Genomic DNA, 8,331 nt, shown 5'->3' with positions numbered 1-8,331 from the left:
TTAATATTTTTGTCTGTGTCTGTGTGCATTCATTTATCATTTGCTAATGTTTTTCTATTTTCTTTCTTTTCTTTCAGTGACGTGTATGTGGCAGTGCAAGCCTTGTGTCGCCAGAGTAGTAGGTAATTACTTAAACATTATAAACAACATCATCATTATGATCATCATTCTCTCTCCTCCTCCCTTGTCTCTGTCTTCCTTCCTTTTTTCTGTCCTCTCCCTTTTCTCTGTCCCCCTCCCTCGTCTCTGTCCTCCTACCTGTTCTCTGTCCTCAGACGGACAGCTGATACTATTGTGATAGTATTGTGAATCGATTTTTTTCCTTCCACCCATAGAGAGCCTAAGCAGAAGCAGGAAGTAACGGTCACCATGGGACCTCAACTCTGAAAAACTCGCCATTCAAATGAACGGGACTGAAAACTTTATTTCGTGATCCGTTTGAATTGTGCCATGAGAAAAAAATATGACCTCTACCTGTTTAAAACATCACGTTTCATCCCGAGAAATCAGCAGTTTGTTGTAAAGCTATTGTAGAATAAAATTCAGAAGAATCTGTAAGCAGAAAGACTACAAGTCGCGTAGGTGACGTCACACACCAAATGCCGCCCTTTCCCGTGTCAGTTGGTGACGTATTTTCTGTGGGACACAGATCTGTAGTCCGTGGAGCAGCCTTTACACAAAATACATTCTTCTGTTGCCGTTTTATGATAAACGGCTGATTTCTCTTCATGAAACGTGATGTTTTAAACAGGTAGAGGACATATTTTTTTCTCATGGCACAATTCAATCGGATCACGAAATAAAATGTTCAGTCTCATTCATTTGAATGGCGAGTTTTTCAGAGTTGAGGTCCCATGGCGCCGTTACTTCCTGCTTCCGCTTAGGCTCTCTATAATATCATGATTGCACAGCTACAGTAGTAATTCACTGTTCATCCTTCCTGTGTTGTATATTGTTGTGATGTTCAAATAGGATGAGTGAGTGTATTGTTGATGTTTTTCAGATCGACAAAGAGTTCATACTGTACGCATATCAACTGTACCTCTGCTATCAACATTCTTTGCTGAGCTCGACCAACACTCTCCACACATGATGGAGCTCTTTCGAGGGAAAGGTGGAGCGGCACGGGAAAAGATTAGACATATGGTGGCCATTTCCAAGGTTTGTATTTAATTGTTCAAAAGTTGTGCAAAAGTTCAGAGAGTCTGTTAATACTGTGGAGTTCCTTTTTGGAACTGCTGCCTAAAATGCAGAATATTGTTAAAATGGTTTCCCTTTTTCTTCAGGATGACACTACATACAAGACGAGCATGCATCCTCAAGTCCTTGCGTCTACCTGAACACAGACCATGAGAAACTCGTGAAATAATATATGGTGAGTTACATGCATGGGGTGTGACAAAGTAGCCAGTCAGAGAAAGCACATATTTACTTGTTGGATGTGTTAAATTTGAAGCAAAGGGTGGTAAATATTGCATATTAAAACGTGATACCCTACAACTAACCCTGTATAAATAAAGTACATTTTGCTTTGCCCTTGTTTTTCATCATCTGCTATTTCTCAAATTTCTGCAAGGTTGAAAACTAGAGATATAATTGGCTGAATGTATGTTTTAAATGTCCTAAAACAATATTATTAACCATTTTAATATATTTAGTACAAATCCTGGCCAGAATTGATGATTGTTGTGTAACATTATCATTTACATCCCTCAAACATAAATGACATCTGTTGTTTGATGCTAAGTACTGTTACTTTGAAAGCATAAATTAGAGCTCAATTCTTAGTTTTATTCATAAAATTTACTTTTATGCAGTGTTCTTGCTGTGGTTGAAGCCTATTTCCACACTTTGTCTAGACTCATATCAAATGTATGTATTGTCATATTTTAATCCATAGAGCGCAAACACAGAGGCCAAGACTTCAATGGAGCAATCTGTGATGGGAGTGTACGACATACAGAAGGAGGATGCAGAGCCTGGAGATGATCCAGAGGACATCGTCGTCCTGATTGAAGGTGTGGGGGTCCTCAGTGGTTTGGGGGACACTGCGATTGCCTGTGCTCTGTTATTTGGACTGTCTGAACCTGAGCTTACCCACCCACCCTCACATGCACTTTGGATGGGTGGAGGTTGTCATCCAAGGCACACAGCTCCTGAAAAACAAGCTTTTGAATAAGCTTGATGAAGACTGATTCAAGGATGGCATTTGCCCACATCTCTGCCAATGCAGATTTTTGTTTTTGAAAGTTCAAGATTAGAAGAAAAATGTTTCAACAGACAATTTAGTTTGCACAGTGGACTGAGATTAAGATTGTTGTCTCCTATGTTGAAAAGTCTCGTGTGTGTGTGTGTGGAGATGACACAGAACAGTGTTTTTGTGTATTCTACAAGCATTTGTGACGAAGGTTGAAAAAATGTTGCAAGTCTTCGAGAAAATGTGCTTTTCATTGAGTGCTGGAAGGATTTAAGACACTGTTTTAGTCAGCAGTTAAAGCAGAAGTAAGTGGTCCGGTCGTTTTCGCTAATGCTGCGTTCCAGCTCGTACCAGATCGAACTGGTACCACTTCACGGTCGGAAAAATACGAGTTTCCTTGAACGCACCATAACAGTCCTCGTCCCTACGTCGCCACATTCACGGCGTCCCTTGGCTGCACACACAGCCCTGCATGCCGTTCTCTCTCCTCATTGGATAAAAACTGTAGGATACGATAAATGTTTTCTCTTCGGCTCAGAGCAGAGCCGAGGGACTGACAGACCCGTGTTTCAGTCCAAACACTCTATGTAAGTGATTGCTGTCGGAAGATATAACTATTTAAGACTTATATTAACACAAATATATCACTTACTTCTGCTTTAAGTTGTACTGTGGCATATTGTGGAGATGCATCAAAGACAATAAGACAATGGTAAAGTGTCTATGTTGCACCTATGTTAAATAAAAATTGTAAACGTTTATGCTTGTTGTTTTATGTATGTTAGCTAAACATAATGCTTACACCAGCAGTGAAAACAACACAAGACAAGATATTAGTATACCAGACAAAACCTATATTAGTTAATCCAACATGATTTATATTAGTTTAACAGACAAAAACTATTTTAGTTCATCCAACATGATTTATATTAGTTTAACAGACAAAACCTATATTAGTTCATCCAACATGATTTATATTAGTTTAACAGACAAAACCTATATTAGTTCATCCAACACGATTAAATTGTGTTGTACTAACGTAATTTAATTAAATCAGACCAACACAATCAAGATAGATTGACTTAACATGATTTGTTTAGATGGGATATATATGGCATGATTAAATTACGTTCATCCAATGAATTCTTTTTTTGAGTGCAGACTCCTCCAAACCAATGGGTGACGTCATGGGTGCTACGTCCATTCTTTTTTACAGTCTATGTGGCTGACCCATGAGTTTTAGTCATTGTGCTAATAATGATAACTCTCTCGCTGTACTCACAAAGTTTCAGGAGTATTTAGCTCCGCCCCCTGTCCCCAAAGGCTGACAGGATTGGTTCCTCGGTTCTGTGACTTATGAATCCCTAGTTGTGTGAATCTGTGTTATGAGACTTGGTTCAAGATGGAAACACTCAGTCATGGTGCAGATTATTATTTCACTGTATAAAAAAAATTAACAAGGTGAAACTCTGGATCAGAGGGTCTTTACAAGCAGATGGCAACAATTGTGTCACAATAAATCATAATCAAAATATTCTCTATTATTATATAATTGACATTAATTAGCAGCACCTGTGAGTTACAGTGTGATGTTTTCTCTGCCGACATGGACAAGAATCATGGCTATGAAAAAAGGCCGTCAATACAGAGCCACTGATGCCAGGCACACAGGAGAATTACAGCGAGCTTCACCTCTGATCACCAGCCAGCTTACCTTGCGTAACATTACACAGCAGATTACACAACAGGTAGCTGCAGCCAAGTTGACTTATTGGTCCAACGGCCTGATTTTACAGGCCTCATAAATCCAACCAAGTTAAACCTCCTGGACTGCTGGACCACTGCTGAACTCTGACGCTCTGCTCCCAAACACGCACTGTTTAAAGACTCCCTCCCATGAAAATCGTGTTTTTCGTGCTTTTCACATGTTCCTGTGGCATTTTTCTTGTGTTAGAGGACATATCAGCAGAAAAGGAAGTGCACAATTGCATTTCTGAGTTTTTCTGCCTTCAAATTGCTGTGAACCAATGGCAGACGCAAACTGGCAGTTTCAGGGAGACTGGGGTTGACGTGTCACAACCCCAGGGGAGGGAACAAGTGCTACAAGCTCCCGCCCCGCTCTGCATCTGGCTCGGAGGTGAAAGGCTGCTGGTGCTGTGCAGAAGAAGAGCCCCGAAAAAAGGTTTTGGGATTTGGGCTAAAAACTTCATAATCACAATTTAAAGACCACAGAGAATGTTTTAAAATAACCAAAAAGGGTCACGGGAGGGGGACTTTAACTACCGTACAGGACCTGTTTCTGTTGGTGAGCTCAGACCTGCTCTGTGAAGCTGCAGGACGCTGCGGTGGAGCCGAGGGTGACGGACAGAGAAACCATCAGCCTCTCATAATTTTTCATTTGACCCCACTCGTGTTCAAGTGAGTGAAATAAAAAGTGCTTTGGATCAGTTCAAGGTGCCGAGTGAAGAGCGCCAGACCAAACACAAGAAATCACCGCTGCAGCGCAGACGCTCGCCAAGACAACAACAGTGATGCTGGTTAGTATCACCATGATTCAGACACTGTCTCTCCCACTGACTTACTGTGCTGATACAAACACATCAGGGGCCTCATTTATCATTGTGGATACACGCTTTTTTACACGCTCTTTCCCCCATTTTGTGCGTACGCACTTTTCTCCGCCTAATTTGGGATCTATCAAACCAGGGGCCTCATTTATCAAAGAGCGTGTAAAAGTCCTCTTAAATTTTCAGTACGACGGAAAGGCAAAATGTGCGTACGACCAAAAAATATACACTCTTTTCAGATCTATCAAACTCCGCGTACACACGGCTGCACGGTATTTCCCTTGAAAAGCGTGGATGAGAACACGCCTCATACCCAGCCCCCTAAATGGCCCCACACAACCATATATGGTCAATGCAAATCAGTTACGTGCATATTAAGTAGCCATGTGCACTCTGGAAACATGTGGAATGACGTCAGTGGAAGACGGTGAAGACAACAGACGGGAGAGCGGAGAAAGAAGCGGAGTTTCTCTGAAAGCGAGATACACGGTAACACGGCAATATCAGTCAGAAACATCATCTTGCATTGAAAGGCTACAATACAAACAAAAAACTCCCAAATCTAAATGAAACAGAACAGAAAGAAGAAGAATCATATTTATTCTGCCCCTTATTTTAGATTATGTCATAATAATTTAAAGCAGGGTTTCCACTGCCAGTTAGTACTACTTTGCACCCCTTTCCACTAACCCCCAACTGCCGTTCACTGCACGACTTTGATTTTCATTTGTGCATAGCTATAAAAAAATAAAATAAAAAAAAACATTGAAGTCCACCAGTCTGTGACTTTTCCTAAAATGATGTTGGGCAGCACCAATTTTTGTTAAATAGGCTACAATAAATATTATTCACACAAAAAATATCGATCATGTTTTCTCATTTGCTTTGATTTGCGCCGACATTATTGGGCTTGCTGCTTGCTTGTGTGTGTCCACAGTCTGATAACACACGCACGTCGCAGAAATTATTTTCCAGACTGGACAGACTGGTTGTGGAAGAGGTGTAGCCTACATGCAAGGGAAAAATATCAATATGATATCAAAAGAAAACGAAATTCGTTTTATAAAGCCAGTATTTAGGAGCAAACTAGTGTAAATGCACAGGGGAAAAATCTGAGTCGCTGTGCTTTTCATGTAAAGTGCCGACGTCAACACGTGTGCGGTGGTGGTGGTGGTGCTGGGGGGGGGGGGGGGGGGGTCATCATCACCACCACTTGCTACTTCAAACAGTGTCCGCGCTCCTCTCTCCCTCGCATACTGCAGTTCTCTAACTCAGCAGCGGCGTCGCCAATTCCTCCTGTTCTTCAAAAAGCGTGTAAATGCCGGTACGCCATGGTCAGACTGGTCGTAAATTTCGGCACTTTCTCCCGACAGGTTTTGGTTTGATAGATCCCAAATTAGGCGGAGAAAAGTGCGTACGCCCAAAACGGGGGAAAGAGCGTGTAAAAAAACGTGTATCCACAATGATAAATGAGGCCCCAAAACTTGTCGGGAGTAAGTGCAAAAATTTACGACCAGTCCGACCATGGCGTACCGGCATTTACACGCTTTTTGAAGAACAGGAGGAATTGGCGACGCCGCTGCTGAGTTAGAGAACTGCAGTATGCGAGGGAGAGAGGAGCGCGGACACTGTTTGAAGTAGCAAGTGGTGGTGATGATGACCCCCCCCCCCAGCACCCCCACTTCCACCACCACCGCACACGTGTTGACGTCGGCACTTTACATGAAAAGCACAGCGACTCTGATTTTTCCCCTGTGCATTTACACTAGTTTGCTCCTAAATACTGGCTTTATAAAACGAATTTCGTTTTTTTTTGATATCATATTGATATTTTCACCCTGCATGTAGGCTACAACTCTTCCACAACCAGTCTGTCCAGTCTGGAAAATAATTTCTGCGACGTGCGTGTGTTAAGTAGCCAGACTGGACACACACAAGCAAGCAGCAAGCACAATAATGTCGGCGCAAATCAAAGCAAATGAGAAAACATGATCGATATTTTTTGTGTGAATAATATTTATTGTATTTAACAAAAATGGGTGCTGCCCAACATCATTTTAGGAAAAGTCACAGACTGGTGGACTTCAATGTTTTTTGGTTTTTTTTTTAAATATATAGCTATGCACAAATGAAAATCAAATCTTCCAGTGAACGGAAGTTGGGGGTTAGTGGAAAGGGGTGCAAAGTAGTAGCCTACTGACTGGCAGTGGAAACCCTGCTTTAAATTATTATGACATAATCTAAAATAAGGGGCAGAATAAATATGATTCTTCTTCTTTCTGTTCTGTTTCATTTAGATTTGGGAGTTTTTTGTATTTATTGAAGCCTTTCAATGCAAGATGATGTTTCTGACTGATATTGCCGTGTTACCGTGTATCTCGCTTTCAGAGAAATTCCGCTTCTTTCTCCGCTCTCCGTCCGTCTGTTGTCTTCACCGTCTTCCACTGACGTCATTCCACAGGTTTCCAGAGCGCACATGGCTACTTAATATGCACGTAACTGATTTGCATTGACCACATATGGTTGTGTGGGGCTGTTTAGGGGGCTGGGTATGAGGCGTGTTCTCATCCACGCTTTTCTCAGGTCCGGTGTGATCTATCAAGGGAAATACCGTGCAGCCGTGTGTACGCGGAGTTTGATAGATCTGAAAAGAGTGTATATTTTTTGGTCGTACGCACATTTTGCCTTTCCGTCGTACTGAAAATTTAAGAGGACTTTTACACGCTCTTTGATAAATGAGGCCCCAGACTGTTTCAGCCTGAATTACTACTACACATAAACACACTTCAACAAATGGGAAAAACCAACCGCCATCACAGATTAAGTTTTTTTAGATGTTGGTGAACTCAAAAATAAAAGCCAACTGACAGTTTTCCGATGAGGAAAACTGAGTACATGATGCCATCACGTGTGCACATACAAAGTGGAGAGAGTGTGAGCTGCTAGCCACCATGTTAACAGGTGAAGCCAATCTGTCTCATCTTGTCCTCCGTGTGAGACGCTTCATCAGTGACATGGTGTTACTGAAACTATTCTTGAGACTGCAGCTAAGTCGCAGCTGTGGTGTATGAATATAGAATATTATTATTATTAACTGAATTACATAAATGTAGTGGTTCACATGAAATTGAAGTTTGCAATTCTGCAGTCCTGTTTGGTGATTGGTCAATATGAAAAGGGAGTGACCGTTTGAGTGTGTCACCATGGTTACGATTCTAGTGACGGTAGGGCTGTCAAAGAAGTCACCGTGTTAATCGATATGTTCTGGGCGATATAAATAAATAAGTGAGAAACTAAAGATCAACTAAGGCTCGGAGTCATCACCCCAGTACACGACAGCAGCGTGAAGGTGAAGCTCAGACGTAGCAGCACCTGGAAAGGTGAAAAGTGGCATCAGTGTGTTTACAGCTCAAGATGATTATTAATACCTTCAACTACTGCAGAGTCATGTTTTGACCCCGAGCTCAAGACAAGACGAAGTCAGTAACAAGCTGCAGCATGTAGGAAATGAACAGTTGTAAAGTCGTCCATGTTCTCACTCCTGCACAAGCCACCAGTTACTGTAGC

At 41.7% G+C, this 8,331-nt stretch overlaps 1 long non-coding RNA gene across 1 annotated transcript; it reads left to right on the top strand.

Annotated features, from left to right (window-relative positions):
* The first annotated feature begins 1,045 nt into the window (after window positions 1-1,045).
* Window positions 1,046-2,133, top strand: LOC310988368. The gene is made up of 3 exons (XR_014595478.1): window positions 1,046-1,161; window positions 1,287-1,375; window positions 1,901-2,133. It is a non-coding gene; the product is annotated as an uncharacterized lncRNA (long non-coding RNA).
* The last annotated feature ends 6,198 nt before the right edge of the window (window positions 2,134-8,331 follow it).

Source organism: Trachurus trachurus (genome assembly GCF_905171665.1).
Source record: "Trachurus trachurus genome assembly, chromosome: 7".
Lineage (NCBI taxonomy): Eukaryota > Metazoa > Chordata > Actinopteri > Carangiformes > Carangidae > Trachurus > Trachurus trachurus.
This window is presented reverse-complemented; position numbering and strand designations above follow the sequence as displayed.